The following is a 20,998-nucleotide window of genomic DNA, read 5'->3' as shown; positions in this document are numbered from 1 at the left end:
GTCTGTCAGAGGAAGAAGTGAAAACTTGGGAAGGATAGGAAGGAGGCTCAAGCAGAAAGGCTGTGCACCACCAAGCACCCCTTTAGTTTCTGTGACACAAGCCAAAATATGATTTAGTTCCATATACATGAGAGCGTACTGAGACAATTAACAGGTTTCCATACACAAGCATTTATATAGTTATTTTTAAAACTAAACAAACGATATGTAATGGTCCTAAGATATAACAGTTTTTGTCCAGATTTGGACAAAATGGCAAGATGACCAGGACTTGGCAAAATTTGATTTCTTTGTAAAACCACCCTCCTGCCCCCCTGAGTCCTAAGGCTGGGATTTTTTCTATCGTCCTTTCAAAGGGCCCCAGCCTATACCCAAGGTCTTGGCTCCCATAGTGCTCTTTTGGAAATATAAATTGAACCTCCTTTCTCATGACTGCCATGGAAGCAGGGCTCCTGCAGCCAGTTTCAGGGGTTCCCTGCCCAGGTCCCGTAGCTGCTCTGCTCCTTTTGAGGCCCAGCATGTGATCCAATTCGCTTTGCTCCGCTCCTGGCCACAGGCTGCGCTCAGATGGTCGCTTTCCAACCCCCTGCTGCTTGACTTCGGAGGAGTAGAGGGAGCACGCCTTGGAATTCAATTACCTCCTTCCCACGGGGAAAGGAGAGGAGGTAAGAGGCAAGTCAGAAGACAGAAAACAAAAGGTTGAGCAACTGCCTGCAGCAAAATAGGGAATTCTACGAGGGAATGCTGAATTTGGTGGCACCCTGATGAAATGCCAAATTACGTAGCCATTGCCTTGCTGAGCACAGGGGCCCTGAGCCTTGGGGAACAGAATTAAGATAAATTGGGTCAATTCACACAAGTTAGAGGCATTGTTTCAGATGCTCATTGGAGTCACGCATATGACACTGCAATGGATTACACCAAAGTTCTTCTTCAAAACTGAAAGAGTTGTTTGTTTATTTTCTCCTCTGAACAAAATTGTAAATTCCATTGCTATGAAATACATGGAACTATTTTAACAAATCGTTGCTGTGCATAAACTATTGCCAGTCATCTAATGGATTATTGATGATATTTTAATTAGGCTGGCCACATAACTGAGACCAACTGTCAGCGAATCATATCTTGTCTAATTTTAAAATCCTTAACTCATTAACCTCCTTCTCCTCTCCTCTCCTACTTTGCATCTGTATTTTATATATTTATACATATATATAGAGAGAGATGTATATGTATGTGTGTACTACAGCTCGGTATCTTTTTCACATTAGATTACTTTTACTGATACATCAGCCCATGGTCCAGCGGGAGCCATCTGCAGTGCTGGTTCAATGCTTACTGGTTTAAAAATCCCCCACACTGCAACGCTGTGATGTGGTGAAAACTCTCAGTGCGTCGAGTTTTTTGAAGTGTTGCCGGGTAATGCTGGAACCACAGGCTTTGTCCCTCCCGCAGTTAGTGTGAAGCCAGCGTGTGTCTCACTCCATGTGCTGTGATCAGTGTGACAGAAATGTTCTGAAGCACATCAAATTAGGTGAATGAGCCAGGGGTGATCTTGTTCTTTACTTCAGCGACTTCTAAGGCAAGCTGCTGCAACTGCTTCAATTTCTAAGATGTTCTGTGAAAAGTCATTTATCTGTCTTGTCCAGAGGGAAAAAGAGCTCCCTACTGCTCAAGGGTACTTTTCCCGAAGTAGGAAGGAGTGTCATGTCAGAGACTGGACATCAACATCAGGTTTCATAATGAAGCTTTTTTTCCTGTGAAAGCATATGAGCTGCAGCCACACCCAAGGGGACACAAATAAAGAATAAAGTTTATGTGATTTTTGCTTAACACTTGATATTTAGCACATCTGGAAGGATCATTTCCCTGTTTTCACTTGTAAACCTTGGTTGGAAAATGCTTAATCAGGGGCAGGGAGAAGACCATTGCTCAACACTTTCCTGTTAGTTTTGCAGTTTTAGAAAAGATGATGGTTATTCCTTTCTCAATCCCTGAGTAATCTTAGAGATACCTACCTGATGAAGTGCCTCTTTCCCTTTATCTCATTGCAGAGTTTTCACAATCATCTTCATTCAGTTTTCTTTGTGATTCATGGTGTCTCATCTTCCAGGAGCAGAAGTAAGGCAGCTCTGGGATGCACGCTGATGGGACTGATTCTTCTGGTCACCTGCCAAAGCTTGTGGTTATCCAGTTTCAGAAGACAGTGAAAATTGTGGCTGTTTTTATCAACCTTTAATTACATTTACAGCAACCTCTAGAGTTTACTAATTTAAGATAGTTGCCTAAGTTAGAGTCCTGTGTTTATCTCTGTTCCCATTACTGTTCAGTATATTAAAGATGCTGTGAGAAGACACTGTTCCTGCTCTAACACCTTCCAGTTGTTCCTCACTGATGCTCACATTTTATCTACTCCAGCTTCCACTGTTTCAGCAGCCACACAATGACTTTTTATTTTATAAACAGAGAGAATTTGTTACTCCCAGAACTTATGATCACAGCTAAGTTCTCAGTGCCTGAAAAGGTGGTCTGTGATGGCTTTGCTGGCAAACTCGTGACTTTGATTAGTGATGGTGAGATGTTAAATCCCCATTACATGAACCTGTATTCTGTCCCAAGTACTTGGAACACCACCAGGCCCTGCAGAACAGAGTTTCTTTGCTTTTTTTTTTTCCTCAAGTTTCCAGCACAGCCTGGAAGGGCAGCTGGCTCTGCCGTGGTGTATTAGAGGCATGGTGCACACTCAGCTGGCTGTTTGGCAGAATTTGCTGGTCAAAGGCACAGAGGAGCAGCAGCACAGTGCAGAAAGCCAATGAGCACTGGGATAAAATGGTTTTTCTCATATGCCTGAAATCTGGTTTTGGTATGAAGTATTCCTCACTTTGTCCACTTGTCTTGCTGGTTTCCTTCCCCTGCTCTTGATGCTCTCCTATGTTACCTTTCTTCCTCCTCTCCTCACCACCCTCTTGCTCTTTTCCATACCCTCTTCCCTCACCCATATCGTCTGTGCCATTTTTCTGCCTCTTCTAGAGCTACCCTGTGTGAGGAGCAGCCAGTGCTTGGATTTCACGTGCACTCCCTCATGCCAAGCATCTGGTGCCAAAGCGAAGGTCTGGTTAAAATGCTGGTCTGGCTTTGGGCTGGTGGGTACTACACAGTGGGCTAAGAGCTGCTGGGACACCCCTGCCCACCCCAGGTCACCTTGCCTCCCCTCTTCACCACTCACGTCACAGGGACTGGGCACGCTCTCCTACCTTCCCGCCTGGGACAGAGGAACTCCCATCTTCCCTTCCCAAGGTACCGGATTTTAGAGGGCACCTTTGATGGACCGATTGATCGATGACAAGCTATTTTTGCCAGTGTTTTCTGATTATTTTTTATTCCTAGTAGAAAAGACTGATTGATTAGAAGAGAAAATCATCTTACATACTTTCTTCACTCCTTCTTTCAGATTTACTCAGTTTCAAACCATTTTTATTAACAAGATTATTACTGATAGTGGATGAATTATCTGACAATCACTGCAGGGTTTCTAGGATTTGACCCTAAAAAGTCTCTGTCTCCTACTATAGGACTATTTCACAAGCTGATCACAAAGAAGGGTCTGCTCTTTGAAATTTTTTTTTTTTTTTTTTTTTTTTTTTTTTTTTTTTTTTTTTAGTTATTCTGGTATTCAAAAAAATTGAATTAATAAATTTAAATCTGACATGCTGATTTATTTTCAAGAGCAGGGTCTCACTTTATAATATTGCTTGAGAAGATTGTGATTCCTCCTCAGTTTTATTTTCTGAGTTCCAGACAGAGGTCATATAAAAATAGTAACACATATAAAAAGATGTTTTTCCTTCAAGCCATTATTCTTAATTACACACATCCTTGAATCTTTCTTTTTTTCCTTAATAGTTACACCAGTCTAATGTTTGTGCATTGTTATCATCTCTCCTATCGGTCTCATAGCTCCACATGACTAACTCCCCTAATCTTCGTGGCAGGGAGGAGCAGTGGAGACTGCAATTGTTGTGTATCCCTGGCAGCCTGACAGATGAAACAATCCCCACACAAGGCCCTCCGCTATCAGCCGGCTCCTCTCATTACCTGGCAGCAAACTGGCCGCCCCTGAGAGGCTGCTCACGTAAAGAAACTCCACCGTGGCAGCCCGCGATGGGCTCAGGCCAGATTCCTGACTTCCCTGCTGGTCTCAGCTCAGCACTTTTACAGATAACTAATTTTACAAGTGTCTTGCACTGATTGCACGTATGCAATTGCACACTGAGTTGGGCCAGGGGACTCATCTAGCTGAAAAGTTATGTGGAAAAAGGACACTGGTGCAAAAGAGAAGGAGAAAGGCAGAGCACTCAGCAGCATAAACTGTGGGGGAACACGTGCTGGCCAGAGGGGCTCAGCCTCTGCTTACAGTCACTGATGGCAGGCTGTCCTCATCCTTCTGCAAGAAACCTTCCCCCAGTGCCAGCCCATAGGTGGGCAGATTCCCCACCCACGACTTTTAAAGAGGAAGTAAAATGGCACTTCTACAATCAGATAGGCAATTACTCTTTAATACCATGATAGATGTAGCTCAGGTAAGCAATGACTCCTTACACGACTGGCAGGCACAGTTCTTTGAGAGGGGTTCCCACAGAGTCTACAGAGTTCCTCTTCCACAAAGTAACAGTTTGGTGTGGAGAAAGCATCTCTCTCCTTCTTTACAGAGGAGCGATTTAGGTGTTACCATTCACTTAGTGCAGGACGGTCCTAGTAATAATACTAGTGACCTGGGTGTTCCTACCAAAAAATTATATTGGACAAAACACCACACCACTGCTCTCCACATCTTAACAGGAGGTGGACTTTCTCCAAACAGTGATTGAGGTCTGTCTCAGTTTTGCCAGAATGGCAAAACGTTCCTTAGTTGTGGCTACGGAAAGAGGCCAGGTCCCCAAAAGTCTGCATTTCTCCGGCTTATATAACAAACTATTTTAATTTCTGATGCCTCAAAGTGAACATACATCGAGCCCATTAATAATACAAGGTTATCCAAGAAAAACTGGAAGAAAAGTATTAGGGGAAAAAAAAGCCCCTGAAACCTCCCAAAGAATCTAATCATGATAGGGTGAGAAAAGAATGTGGCTGTGGATTGATGGATGATGTGTAGATATTTTTTGTTAGAGACTTATGAAACAAGTAGAAAGTCCAGATGTTTCAGAGACTGAAAATAGTTCAATGTTTCTGAAATGGGTGTTGTCAAGGGAGATAGTTAACACTGAGATGCCCAAATAGGTTACATCTTCCACTTGGCTTTACTAGTTGGTTTAGCTGAGGATTTCTTCTGTAAAGAAAAGCATTTTGAGCTTCATCTAAGCAATTCTTTTTTAGTTTATTTCAAATAAACACATCATGCTGGCAGTTGTAAAAAATTGGATCCTAGTGTAGGACCAAGTTGCTGCTGCACATGACCAGGGGAGCGGTACAAGCAACATGATTGTGAGCTGGTGTAATCTTCAGTCCAGCTTTATCTGAATTGCAGAAACCCAGACGCTGGACGCTTCACTCAAAGGCACAGAAATTGCACTATACTCACACATTTCTAACTTGCAAGGTCACTTCCTGTCCTCCTCCCAGTTCCTTATAGATTTGCACCTAGCCAATTCAGCTTGGAATCATTGTTCTGCACTTTTACTATCCCCATCTTTTGTTTTCCACTGTCAGTGGCCTTGTTGCTATTTCTGTTGCTACATGTCTTCAGCCTTGAAGAAACTCTAGTTCACCTGGACAGCTCACATTAGTGAGTTGCTTAAGAGACAAACTTAAACCCCAGCTTTGATTCGTGACTTGCTCTGCTAATGCTTAAATTAGTAATAGTTCTTCAGTGCTCAGACAACACCTAAGTAAGCACAGCTCTGCAATAAACCTGTCTTGACATTTCATTTTGGTGGATTTTCAAACAGAGATCAAACCTTGCTTCCAGGCTTTGGTCCAGTCAACCCAGTGGCTACCCTAGTAGCAGCACACCTGGCAGAGTCTTCTGTAGTCTGCAGAAAGTTTTCCCCATCACTGCTGGGGTTTGGCGGCTGGTTCACTGTTCCTCTCAGCAGGCTCTTGCTGCTTGGTGCCAGGATTTTCATCTGCAGTCTCTGGGCTGTCCTTCCACCAGCTCCGCAGGGATGCAGGAACAACTCTGCCTTCCAGAAAGTACTCTGTGTCCTTCACAGATGTTCATGAAGATCTTTTACAAACTCCCCACCAATTAATCTCAGTAACTTTTTGACCTGAGAGGCATTGGGTATTTTGACTCTTTGTCCTTTCTGGAAGAAGAGTTCTCGGACCCAACAGTCCTTACGAACTTTGATACGAGCATTAGTGAATGCTCTTCCAAGGGCTTGGAAGATGCATATATACTCCTTCCATGGAAAAAAAATGTGTGAGCCTTCCTTCCTCCATCACTTTTCAGGCGTTTATGGCTCAGCACCCACCTCCAGAGTCTGTTTCCCCAGTTTACTACAGCATATTCTGTACTTGCATCCACACCTCGTCCTTAAGATGAAGACATCATATACTGCAAGGCAGATAGATTACAACTACCCTTAGTAACTGCCTTCCTTCAAGGAATTTTAAGCTAATTCTGAACACAAGCCACTCATACTCACACCATCTGAGATAGGCTGGCAGGTTTTGCTGCTTCTTTTGCTCTCTTCAAGGAAAATATGCTCAGAAATAGAATTTAATTTAAATTTTAAGATTTCCACATATTTTACAAAATCTTTTTCTAATTCCTAATGGCAATTCTGAAAAAAATTTGTTCCATCAATAATATTTTCCTTGGACCCGAGGTGAAGCATATGTGTATGTGTGAGTGTGTTCCATAAAGACAGATTCACACCTCTTCCTTTTTAAACAAAAATGTTGTTCCTCAGCCCCTGAGAGCACATGGAGCGTTAGTAATACAGAGGGCAGAACAAAGGACAGTATGTAGGCTCAAAGTGTGACCACTGTATACAAAATGCAATCATTGTTGGGACCACTAAAAAATTGCATGACCAGCAATGATTTATTAGTAGTGGAGAATCCAGGGAAATACTCCCCTCTAAATTATTGTTTCTCTGGCTCTAAGCATTCAATGCATTCCCAGCTCAAGCCAGGGAATTTATTTTCTCCTCTCCTCTGTATTTGTCTGTGGTTTGCATTATCATTCACTAAATATACTTGGACAAGACATTACTTTTCTTGAGCTACAGACTTGAAAACTTCTGTGACTCCCCCTTTGACCCTCCATCATTTCAGGAATTTCATAATTAAATCAGTAACTCACACTCACGTAATGAATGGGGCCTCTTTTTTTGGTGTTACATACATTATATATTTTCAAATAAGAAGGGCAGAATAACAAAAATTATCTAAAACTCACTAGATTGAAAGGTTTGAAATATATAATTTTCATGTTTTCACAATTCTTCCCTTTCTTCTAGAAAATATGTGAAAGTAAAGTGGATAATCTGCCATTGAGACAGCTTAATGTTTGATCTAAAATATAAATGTCTACCATTTTCTCTGAAAAGCTACCATACCTCTGTCACCAACTATTTTCCCTAGCAACTTACATGTTTCATGGAAGTCTTTTTCTGTACTGATTACTCCAATTTTCAAGAAAACAGAGGAGGAAGCATTTGTCATCAAGGGCCAAAAAGAACAAGCAACTTGGGTCTTAAATGAGCCAGACCAAAAAGTATCTTATGTTGCCGGAGCTATAACTACATGCTCAATTTCAGAAGCCAGTGATGTCAGATTTGGTCAAAATTAAGTTTGTGTTGTCTGTGAATTTGTTGAAGATGTTACCAAATACACCAAGGACTTGGGAATCTGCTCATTCAGCATTGAGAAAAGGAGGGGGCAGACTCAGCTTTCAGAGAATCAGTCCACAGAGGTACCCACAGGTGTGGGTAGCCTTTGCAGAGCTACGGCTCACTGTGAGACGTGCCCCACTATTACTCCAACACCAATTAAGGAAAAGAAACAGCACACAGAGTGAAATTTCCAAAACTCAGTAAACCTGTGTTTCACTGCTAAAGACAGAGGTTCCAGTGTGTGCTGGGTCTAGAGATGGGTAGTTTTTGTGTTACCTCCTTTGCAAAGGGGAGAGAAGAAGAAGCAGAAAATACCTGCCAGAAATAGGACAAGATGGGTCATTTAAAACAACAAAGATATATCAGCTGAGCCAAAAATTCAGTAATTGGGATGCTGGTCTGGGAGTTTCATGGCTTTGTAGTCATGTAAAGGCTGGTGCTTGACTCTTTCTTTCGCTACGATGCTAGACAAGTTCATCTTTTGAAAATTAGCACATGTGACTAAATACACAATGATAAAAGCACTTATATTATTTCCATAAATTCCCCTGACAGCCATTTAAATGCAAATTGAGCAGAAAGAAACCCTGTTTAAATGAATTAACAAGGACAGGCAGCAGGGGGATGTGGGGGAAGAAACAGGACTGAATACAGACATACTAGATACAACCTTTTAAAAATAGAGTTGGTTCATATTCAATGTAACTGAAGAAGGTATTTCATATACCATTATTTAGGGTCAGAGGAACCTTAATTTATCCAGCTTGAGCGCACTGATACAGGCAAGATAGTGAAAAGTTTTGTCTATTTCATCTATTTCAATACTGCAAATCAGGGACTGCCTGTCATGTGTTTGCTTTCTTGCTTTTGTCTCCATGAACAAGAGAAACAGCAACCTCTTAATTGAAAAGATAACATCACAAAATTGAAATGATACAGCACAAAAATTGTGCCACATGTTTAGAATCTGCAGTAAACTTATCTCATTTTGTTGTGCTTGCTGACCTGGCGTGTGCAAACTGTAGAAGATTGATGACTGTTAGAAGATTTACAAGAAAGCTAAAATTAAGCAGGTAAACAGTTTATTTTATCTTGGGAACTGTGAAATAAGATGAAAGTTTATACCATTTCAGAGCATGCTAGATTATTTAGACTGTTTTTTTCTGAGAAAGGGATACACTGGTGAGTGTGAAATTTTGGTTCCCAGTGCTGCTGCTCTACATTGCCATAGTGGAAACTGAGGCTGTGACACTGGTGCTAACACCAGGGGTTGAAGATGAGGAGTAAGGGCAGAAATAAACTTCTCCTTGTAAACTCACCACCAAAGAAACCAGATGGAGACTGCAGGTTCACCTGGGTATTAGTCATCCCAAAGCATTTCATCAGAAAGCATTAGTGAAAATAAGATGGATGGAACTTAATCTTGCATGAAGTAGTATGGAGGAAACAACTCCAGAGAGAAATGAGAAAGAAACCAGGCATATACTCTCTACAAATGTACATAAAAGAAGCATCTACTGCAATATATCTGTGTGCAGTCCCTTCAGATCATGAAGAGCAGTAGGAAGGAACAGACCTATTGAAAAACCAAGTATGGATTGCGAGAAGTGGCACTAGTGACTCACTGTTGAACAGTGTTCAGTTGCCATTCAGCTCTTGTGAGTCAGGGATAACCGTACAGATGGATATATCATGTTCAGAAGAGATGTAAAATCATGGCACATCTAATTTACAAGTGTATTTTCATTTGAAAATCATTACTTAATCATAAATAACTTCAGTTTAAAGAAAATTTAAATTTTTTTCCCTATTTTTTCCAATAAAAGTTGAGGCTGATGTAGCCACATCGCACAATTCAGTTTAAATAGGATCAACTTAACTTTGCCTCAAAATTAGAACATAGTTGATTTGAATTATAGCAAAAAAACAAATAACGCATTTAAATAACTGTCCATCAATCCAATAGTGAGGGTTTGAATAAGGCAACAGAAAAGATTCTAAACTGTGAACAGATATCCTTTCTTTCTGGCTAATTGGGTCTGACCTCACATGGTTTAAAAGATATATGGGAATGTCTAGCTACAGCGGAAAGAAATTAACTACATCCAACAGATCCTTCTTCTAGAGACCACATAAAATCTATGAAATGTTTAGACAAAAGACTATTTAAAATTCATCTTTTATGAAAACCATCATTCCATTTTCTTCTTAATGTGACCCAAGATGTACAATACCTGTACCAAGCGAAATTACGACATCGCATACATTGCCTACCTAAAACCTTAGTACTGCAAGGCAAAACACAAAGTTTTCCCAAAGGACTCTGACAAAACTAAAACCCAAGCCATGCTGGGGACGCAGCCTTGTGTCCCCTGCAGAACAGCTGCAGAAGAGAGTCATAACTGTTTGCAAGGTGCAAGAGGACTGCATGCTAGTTGTGATTAGTGAAATCGAGCCCCTTGCTACCAGACAAATTTCGTTGAGTTACCAAAGTGAAAGTGCCTCGGGAAGCTTAACATGACAAGATTACAAACTTGCTTTGCTGGTCTCATCTGTGGGAGGCCTTAGTTGCATAGAGAAAACATTGCAGTGAGAGCCCATGTTCAAGCACCAGCTCTGCTTCAGAGTTCAGATGATCTTTAGGTCAAAATTATTCTGCATTTGATCTCTCTCTGCGCCAAATGTGTAAAAAAAAAAAAAAAAAAGTCTACACTTTTGTAAAGAATGGAGTGAGGCTTAACACAGTGGGCTTGTAAAGATATTTGAATGACAAAGGAGACAGAGCTATAGTAGAATAATGATGCTAAGTCAGGATGTTCCAACAACACAAAACCATGGGACTGATTAAATATTGATGTGAGAAAGAGAACTGGTAGAAATAGATCACTGTATCAGGCAAAACATCTTCCCTAGAGAGCTAACAGCTAGTGCTGCCCAGACAGACATTCAAAGGCACTCCATGAAGCATAGATAAAACTAGGGAAATATTGACACAACTTCATCTGTTTAACTGTACTGTCTGGGTTGCAAGATAGCTACAGTAATATTGAAATATATTTCAGCTACAGCTGCTGTCTGAAAATATGCATGCTTCAAACTATTAGCTACACCTGTAAACAACTGTTCATGTGATGACTGTCTGAATGTCAGCAGCACAACGGGACTCAGCTCATATCCACCAGACAATGGAGATTCTGTGGCAGACTCCAGACAAAACTGGCATCATTGAAAGATAGAACTACATCCTTAATACTCTCCACACTAAGGTGTATGTAAAACTCTAAAAATTGCCCTTTCTCCCAGCAAGATTTCAATTGCTTGAGAGGGGGAGAGAGAATCTGAGATAAACAGTCAATTAAGAAAATATTTCCCAGAATGATTTTAAGATGTTGTCTGGCAATGGTCTGGGCAGAGTTACTGGCATTGTGCCATGTTGTTAAGGGAGCTAAGTTGTGCTCTTAGGCAGCCTTTGAGCTGAACTGTGCCACAGACACCACCTTCCATGGAGAAGATGTCTGAAGCCAAGTCACTGCTCAAGGCATTCCCAGCCCTCATAGTTTCTACGGCTGTACAAGAAGAACCCATCCTTTGGATGTTGCAGCCTTATTCAGGATCTTGAAGATCAAGAAATGAAGCTGTAAATATATAAAATTTAGTTGGTTTCTATGCTTTTAGCTGAATAGGTAAGGTGGTGACCAGTGTTCTGAATGAGGTCTGGGCAGGCTCCAGACCTACCTATTCAAAGAACTGCACAATCGCCTTAAGATGGAAAAAAACCAAAAAAAAAAACCAAAAACCAAACCAAAAAAAAAAAAAAAAAAAAAAAAAAAACCACCACAACAACAACAACCAAAAAAAAAAAAAAAGGAAAAAAAACCCACACAAAAACCCACCGAACAAAACAAAAACAAAACAAAAAAAACCAACAAAACAAACAAACAAACAAAAAAACCCACAAACAAACCCACAAAAAACCAACAACCCACACAACACTTGTCCTGCAGAAAAAAGACAAGCAAAGTGATCTGGCCAGTCAGAGAGAAAAAATTAGCCTCTTCTACCTGATCATCAAGACCCACATCCATGATGCCACGACCAAGGATTACAGGGTTGTTTTGAATTTGATGAATTAATAAACTAAACCTCTGTTTCTGAACTACATTTGTCCTATGTGAGGGAAGTTGATACTCATCATCGCCTCTAGTCAGGTTATATAGATCTGCTAAATTCAGATATAACTCATCCTCTGCTAAGGAAATGCTCTCTTGCTCCAAATATTTTTGTTCTGTCCTTTCATTCATTGAAGATTTTCATTCACTGGACACTCACTCCATGTTGTGTAAATGCTGCAGATATGCAGTGGATTCACAGATGGAGGGAAAAAGGTGTAACCCAAATGGTTTGTGAGACCATCAGCACCACAGAGAGCTGTAAGTCTCCATAAAAATGTTAATAAACTGCTTTAGCATGAAGGTAGACAAGTCATGACCTAATTTTTACATTTGGGACAACCACAGGAGGACAGGGAATTTTACTGGGCATCAAAAGCAGACCATGTGCTGTTTGGAAAGGTGTGCAATAAAGAAAAACTGAGAAATGAGGATAGATGACGAAATTTCAAAATTAAGTTAATTATAGGTATGCATATCTGACACTTAAGTTGTTCTGGTAACAGAATCTCATATTTACATCCTTTGAAATATCACTCTAATATTTTTTATTGTTTTCAACACATTTTCTCAGAGTGTATTTTAAGCATATACAAGGATCTTTCCTACAGGACTCTTTAATTGAGTTGCTCTGGTAATATTTTCTCTGAATTTTCTATAACTTTTAGTTCAAGAAACTGAATCTGTAGCCTTAAAGTAACCACAACAATGCAGAACAGATACTGCACAATAGAAGCAAGTCATTTGACAGGTGAAGAAAAATCTGAGCAATTCTGAAGGAGAAATAAATTGAAACAATTTATGGACTCCAGCTATCACAGCCCATAAATGATTGCTTGAAAGAGATATTTTATAAAATACATTTAGACAAGATTTTTTTCCTTTGTTCTGTAACCACAGATACAGCTGAAGTTTCGTCATAGGAAATTTTAAAATAGGGGAAAAAATGATGGCATTTACCTTACCATATGGAGGTCTACATATTTCAGTGGTGTTGGTATCCAACATGCTTATCTGCACTCCCACTTGATTCTACATCTGTCTAACTACCCAGGAGAGTGATGCATCTGGAAAGGTTGAATAGGCCAAGGGAGTTTACATGTATTTTGCAATGTTCTTGAGAAAATTTACTGGAGGGAGGTCAACGTGCCTTTTTTCTTGTTTCTCTTCATATTAAATAAAAACACATTGTGTGTTATCTGAACATCCTCATGTCTAGGTTTATTTGTTAGTTTGTTTGTTTTCACTAGGAATGTAGAAACGTTTTGGTAAGTGTTTGCTTTTGAGAACCTTGTATGCAAGGGGAATGCTTGAGAGGGCATAATATGAGGGTTAGTACTGAGTAACAGATGTAGATGAAGAGAAAAAACAGGTTTCTGATGGAACAGATTACAGCAGAAAATGCTTTTTAAAGAAGTTCATAGAGTTGCACTTCAAAAATTAGCATCTTTGTTATTTATAGTAGTGATTCATGGTAGCCCTGTGACAGGATGCATGGGAATGGGCCACATCCCTGAGAGAAATGATGGGGAGGGTTGAGCAGTGCCAGGGAAAAGGACTTGCCTGGGGGAGGGGAGACCTTTCACATGCCTCCTCTGTCCGTGCAGCCAGCCAAGGCACAGGCTTTGATCTGCCCAGGATGACAGTGAGCCAAACTGTCCCTCACTCAAATGAATCCACCAGACAGTTGTGAGACATTCCTCAAAGGGTCACCAGCAAAGGGCTGCGGAGGAGGGCAGCTCCGGCCATGCTCCTGTATAACATCTCCTCACAGCCTCACCACCTGCTGCAATTTCCCCCCACATCAGGCTCAATTTGTATGCAAATCCTCCCTCATTTATTCTTGCTCCCTTCGGAAAGGACAAATTAAGTATAATAACTGTAATTGCTTTAATAACATGAAGAAAATGACACCTTTATGGGACCAATAATCAAAGACTGAGACTGTAATACAGCATGACAAGTGTGAAGGCATGCCACCAGCAGTGATTTTCCCATTTCAGTATTTCTTTCGTCGCCTTGAAAAGTGCTTTTCTCTGTAAGCCAGACTGGTCCCTGGCTGGTCCCTGGCTGTAAACACCACACTGACCCTGACAAACCAGGCGGGGTTCCCGTGGCAGAGGCACCGCTAGCAAGCAGCATCTCCACTGAGTAGTGAGTGTAGGTCATCAGCACCCGGCTCTGGAGGACCTGGGCTGGCATTACCTGGTGAGGTAGGGCCACTGCCGAGGCCTCTTCAAACTGGTGTCTCCCCTCAGCTCTGCGGCAAACGAGTATCTTATGGCTGATGGGTCACAGGCTCAGGCAGATGGCCATCCCCAAGGAAGCCTCAATGACGGAGGTCCCAGTGCCATTCAGAATGGTGGCCCACACCTCACCAGGCTCACCTTCTGCATTACTCATGCTGGACCAGCCATTATCTAATTCTGGCAGCTCTTTCTGGTTTAATTCTGGTATTAGTAAATGAGAATCAACTTTCAGCACAGCCAGCTGGAGCAAGGCATAATTGATCTTGGCTTTTAGTTACAGTCAAAGCCATCTACTAACAGTTACATTTTCTAGCTATTTGTACTGTAACCTGTAATTTTGATCATGAAGGAGAGTCTCAGAACTATCCTCCTTTAATAGTCCCTGCTTTGATGAAAGATAAACTTAGCATCAAAGATCAATTATTGCATGAACCAGAGTTCCCGCCCAAAAGAAGCTGATATGGAAAACACAAAAGATGATCAGAAATGAGCCTTCATGCATACTCTGATGAAAAAAGTACAGAATACTGTGTCTCATGACAACCATGAATGAACAGGTCCTTGGGTGCCAGGGGAACTCCTGATCTGCATTAACAACTGCTCCAAGTGCACACTTGCATGACACAGGACAGAGATGTGCAAACAGGTGTGAACATCAAAGGGTTTTAAAATGTTATATGCAGGCAGAAATTAAAAGAATCCAGTCACTAACTGGAAACATCGACTTGTAGCGAATACCTCCTCAGGCCTTAACTGGGTTAGATGCGAAATTTTTCTCACAGACCAAGTGCTTGAGAACGTGCTAATCACTGGCATTCACATAGCATAAGTACCACACTAGAAAGAAAAAAAACCCGGTTTCTGTTGGGTTTGTTTTAAAGCAAAACTGCCTTCCGAATCTCTCATAAGCAGACAGAAGAAGATTGACCATGCCATGGCGGTTTTATGGAAGATTTGCTCTCATTATTGAGAGCCTAGAAAACAAGAGATTTCTAACCTACAAACACTGCATGCATTTTCTTAAATGTCTATGTCACCAATACATCTGCATATGAAACCACCATATTTGACCTTGATATAAAAATTCTTCAGAGATCAAAAGTGAGTGCTAAAAATAGGCAAGGTATTTATATAGCCCATAATAGTCAAAGCCAATATTACTGACACCTCTCAGTGGAGACATGCCTGAACCAAAATCTCAGGTCTGCACATCATACCAAGAAATAAAAACAAATAAACAAACAGCTGATGTTCTGTCTCAGATCTCAGAGGATTACCAGAAATGCTCCTGGTTCTGTTAAAGATTCAGTGCATGGAGGTTTAGTGTTCTTAATGCTTCAGAAATTAACAAAAAACCCCCCAACCAACCAACCAAAAACCCCCAAAACAAACAAAAACAAACATACACACACACACACACAAACAGAAACCCCCAAACAAACAAACCCCAAAAACCCAAACCAAACCAAAACAAAAAAGGCAAAAAAACCCAACACCAAAACACACACACACACACACAAAAAACCCTCCAAAAATGCAAGAAAAGGTAAAGAAGCTCTCTTAAGTCTGAGAGTGACTCCTGAAGTCAGCTTGTCATGTGAATCAAATGAGAGAACCCCAAAGAAAAGAGCCTCAGCAATATACTGCTATCTTTGGGTAAACATTTGCTTGCAATATCTTTTAAAAATAATACTGTCAACTTCAGTGATTGACGATTTCACCTCATTTATCACTGACAACTAGAATTATTTTTTCAGCTGTGGATCATGTTAATTGTGGAAGCTAATAGGAAGGAATGTGAGGTAAATGGTCTCAATACCTTTAGTATATGTGATGACTTTCACAGACCTGCAATACTGTATTTACTGTAACCAAAAGGTCATGCTCTAGATCTTAAAGGTAAAAGTGAACTTTCCTGCATTAATCACACTCCTGCAAACCATGCAAAAAATATTGTTACAAGGCAATTAGCATTTTTAAAAATCAACCTTAACTTCAAATACTTGAAGGAAGTTCAATTCCATTTTTTCAATTCTGACACCCATATGTAAAACAGAGAGAATTACAGCTACCTAGCTGGCAAACTAAGCAATATATTAAAAATGGACCAATGCTGTTATAATTCCTATTACTGAAATTGAGTGCTAATTTCTTCTCTGCAGCAAGAGAAATATTGAGAAAGTGATGATACTGCATTCCACTGTTAGACAATAAAAAAGCAAAAAAGTTTTTCAGATCCTGCAGCTAATCAGTGTTAATTTTAAATGGTGCAAATCCCATTCACATCTTGAATCTTCAGGTACTACAAAAATACCATACATGGCAATGCTATAATAAAATAGTTCTCATGTAGTTTTGCAAACAGGTATTTGTTTTCACATTAAAACTTGATACTGGCAGAAAAGGGGTCTTTGAAAGTTACAATAATAAAGCAATTTCGGTATAAGCTTTTCTGAGGAAATGCTAGGATATGTGCTTTTATATAAATGAGAAGGTGACAAAAGACAGAAAATGGTATTCTAGTGTATGTTAATAGAACACAAAATGGATTCATTTCTATAGATAAGATTTTTAAATTATCAACTTCAATGCACAGCAGGAATTATTCTTTTAAAGGGACTATGTCAAAATAGATGAGCCCAAAACATAACCTACTATAAAATTAGACTCTACATTTTTTTACAGAATGACTTTTTGATCCTGAAATATCTATCAACCTTCCTAATTCAAGACTGCCATGTTGTGAAAACACCAAACACTTTGCTGTGTGATTGGCCATTAAACTTGTTTTGGTTTTGCAACATTCTTATTCAAATCATGATTTCCTCTCTCCTACATACCATATCTGGGATTATGTATTTGAACAGTACCAGACCTTTGGTTTGGTACTGTTCATGATTTAGCATTTCAGCTGGCAGTGTTTTATAACAAAATTACAAGGCTCCTGTACTTCAGTGTTCAGTGCTTCCTTAGAAATATGGCAGCTCTTCATACATGGAAGTTGCAAAACCCCATAAGGATTTTTTGTCTTCTTTTACTTATTATATACAAATACTTTCTAGTGCACACTGAAATGCAATAAATTATAGTTACATGGCATGGTAAGAAAATGAACAACAGCATACCACTTTTGGAAGGTGATAGGTAAAAAAGAAGTACTGTGGTAGCGGGTTTGATTTGTTATTTTTAGGTACAATTCATGCCTCTTGCTTCTTAGCAAGTGGATAGGTTTTCATATATATATATATATATATATATATATATATATATATATATATATATATATATATATATGTAGTTATATAGTTATATCATTATATAGTTATATATATAGTTCTTTCATCTGTGAGAAAATGTTTATGTGCTTAGAAATTAATTACAACAGTTTTTAATTACAAATATGGCCTTTGCCAAAACCAGGCTGAAGAGGAGACTGAGGGGAGATTTCATCGGTCTACAACTTCCTTGTGAGGAAAAGCAGAAGGGCAGGTGCTGATCTCTTCTCTGTGGTCACCAGGGACAGGACCTGAGGGAATGGCCTGAAGCTGTGTTAGAGGAGGTTTAGGCTGGATATCAGGAAAATGTTCTTCACCTAGAGGGTGGCTGGGCACTGGAACAGGCTCCCCAGGGAAGCGAACACAGCACCAAGCCTGACAGAATTTGAGAAGCCTCTGGACAATGTACACACATGGTACCATTCTTGGGGATGGTGCTGGACCTGATGATCCTCATGGATTCCTTCCAACTCAGCATATTATGTAATTCAGACTATTTTCAGGTGAAGAGTGTCTCTTTTGCCATAATCATCCCAAATCAGTACTGGGCCTTTTGCTAATTACTTCGGTTGGGTTTTCTGTAAACCTGACAAGATCAGAATACTTCTGTTCTCTCTCTCAGTTTATTGCCACAGGTAACTGGAGCTCCACAGACTACTGTTAGTACCAATACCAATATTCGTGTATCTGCCTTTCCTAGAGAGATAGTGATTAAAAAATTAGGGTGTATTTAAGAAATTATAAATGGAAGTGCTGAACATGTTTGATGCACAAACACCCTCCAAACACCCTCCACAAGAAAGGCTGTCCTGAGTATATTCCATTAAAATCCACCAGAATAACACATATTACATTTTCCTATGAAATTCAGCAAATGAACAAGCCTATTTTGGCTTCTCTAAACATAGCTGTGATAAAAGCTAAAATGCTTTATAAACAGCTAGAATTAAGAATAAATGTCTCAGAACTATTTAAATTAAACTTCATCTTCAGTCAAACTCACACAATGAAATTAGTCAGTTCACTCATGAGAGCAGAGGATTGAATAGGGTAATGATCTTCTTTGGTTTCTTTACCTAACAGAATTCAGTACAGCCTACTTGATTTCAGGTGTCCTTTCCAACTACAGATGCTGAAAAGGTATGGTTTTTTGTTTTTATGTAGAATATGGGACTCCCTCTTATCCTCATGTTAACCTGGGCCCTGGATGACTAACCCCACAGCTGACACAAACAGATGTTTTCATTTGTTTAAACTATTAGGTCAAAGGGCTAATGAGCTAATGAAAATGCTTTTAAGAGCTCTCAAATGAGGCACGATTAGCTGGTTTCCAGCTCCCATTTGTACAAAACAAAAGAATGAAAAATAATTCTCAGTTTACAAATCTTTCATTTCATTGCTAGTCTTGGTGAAGAAGCAGATTTAAAAATTTAAAAAACAGTGACATGAAAAAAAGCATGCCTCAGCAACTGCATTAGCAACTCCTGTCTGGTTTAGGAGTGGTGTTCTTCCATCAGCCATTACAATTTGCATTGTGAGAGCACCTTCTACTCAAACAGTGTTTGACAGGATAACACTGAGTTGTTTCAGCAAGCTTCTATTCTTCCCAGAATACATTCCTTTGCTCAGCTTCTGTAACTTCTGTTTTGCATATGTACTTTGCCACATCATTTATTTAAAAAGAATTTCTAGTCATATAAACATGTCCCTCAGTTTAATATTGTGGAATAATTGTGTAGGATTATTCCAATCTTTGTTTCACCAATAAACTTGTAATCCTTCAGACATATTTCTAACAACATTTTGCTGTGGAAAGAAATCAGCTGATTTTTGGAAGTTTCTATTTCATATGTATGTACATCAGTGTGCAACTATGTATGATGTACCAATGATTATACAGTAGTATTTGTTTTCACTTACAAGTAAATAATTTATCTTCAAGAATCTAAATCAAGGTAATCAATGCCATGTTCCCAAACTGGCTACTTACTCAAGAAACAAAAAATTATCAAGTCAATTCTACACAGTGTTTATTTTCTTTTTTTTTTTTTCTTTTTTTTTTTTTTGATAGTGGAAATCATGTATAAATCACAAACAGTACAAGTTCCCCATGTCAGCAGTTGACCACTTGATTGGGTCAACTTCTGTGTATAGACACTATTTTTAGTATAAAGTCAAGATAATATGGCAGTTAACTAATACTTTTGACTACAGTAAAGATACAAACTTTCGTAATATAAATTAATTGCCATTACAAAAAAGGCAACTGTATTAAGTAATACGGTACAAAAATCTGCAACTTCTATAAATATAATGAAATGCGAGAAGTTAAACGAAATAATACATCACAGATTTTTGTATAGCGCGCATTTGAAATAGGCAAGCTAAGATACACATGGAGCATTATACAGCAAGAAAGAATATCAAAACCCACTAAGACTTTACTTTTAAGCGATACAAATGCTAGAAGTACAAGTACAGGACACAACATGAAGCAGTTAGGATTACCAGCTAAGAGTGGGCAGACAAAGAAACCTTACTGATGAGTTGTAAAGCATTAGGGAGCAGACATAAGGTTGTCAAAACCAGCTGTTGTTGGATACTGATTGATAATGTTTTCATTCTGACGGCTGAGACACTGCAGACAGCCACAGGTCTGAGAAGAAGCCCAGTGTGGGCACACACACATACACACACAAAGTAATTTAACAGATGGCTAAAGAACATTAAAGCACAATATCTTTTTTTAAAAGACAATGTTCACTCCTTAATGAACTTGCATGGAAAGTAGAGCCTAGTGCCCAAGTTTATTCCATCTAAATGATAAACACCTGTGAAAAGATTAAAACAAACAAACAAACAAACAAAAACAACCAAAAAACCCCAAAGCAGTTGAGATTGGTTATCTGAATGAAAACTGCATGGTGCTTACATATTCTACCATAGCTAGAGCATTCAACAACACTATAGACAAGGAAGTGTGACATGAGCTGCTATGAACATTTGTTATCCCCTCATAAAAAGGTGAAATTATTTATAGACATTAAAAAGGTACACATCCATTAAGTCCATCTACAACACAAAACCACAGAAGTACTACATTCAAAGTAAAGTGTTGGTCTTAGCCTTTAGCAGTTATGAGGTATTGTTTCCACCTGTGATGAGGAATGATTACTGTATTAGTAAGAAAAAGCATACTCAAAATAATTCTGAAAATTAAAATCACTGCTTCTGTGCAGTTGACATTTGCCTAAAGAAAAAACATTGAAGTATCAAAAGGTCCTAGTATGCCACTGGCATACTCCAAAACCACATTACCATGGACTTCTTGGGCCTTTCCACGTTAGTGATGTAGCACCTTCAAACAGTGCATAGCCCAGAGATCATGACCAAAAGGTAACTTTGAGCCACTAAACTTTTTGGACCAGACAAACTCACTGATGGTAGAAATAAGTACAGTTTCAAGA

The sequence above is a fragment of the Hirundo rustica genome, chromosome Z (assembly GCF_015227805.2).
Source record: "Hirundo rustica isolate bHirRus1 chromosome Z, bHirRus1.pri.v3, whole genome shotgun sequence".
NCBI lineage: Eukaryota > Metazoa > Chordata > Aves > Passeriformes > Hirundinidae > Hirundo > Hirundo rustica.
Note: the sequence above shows the minus strand (reverse complement) of the source record.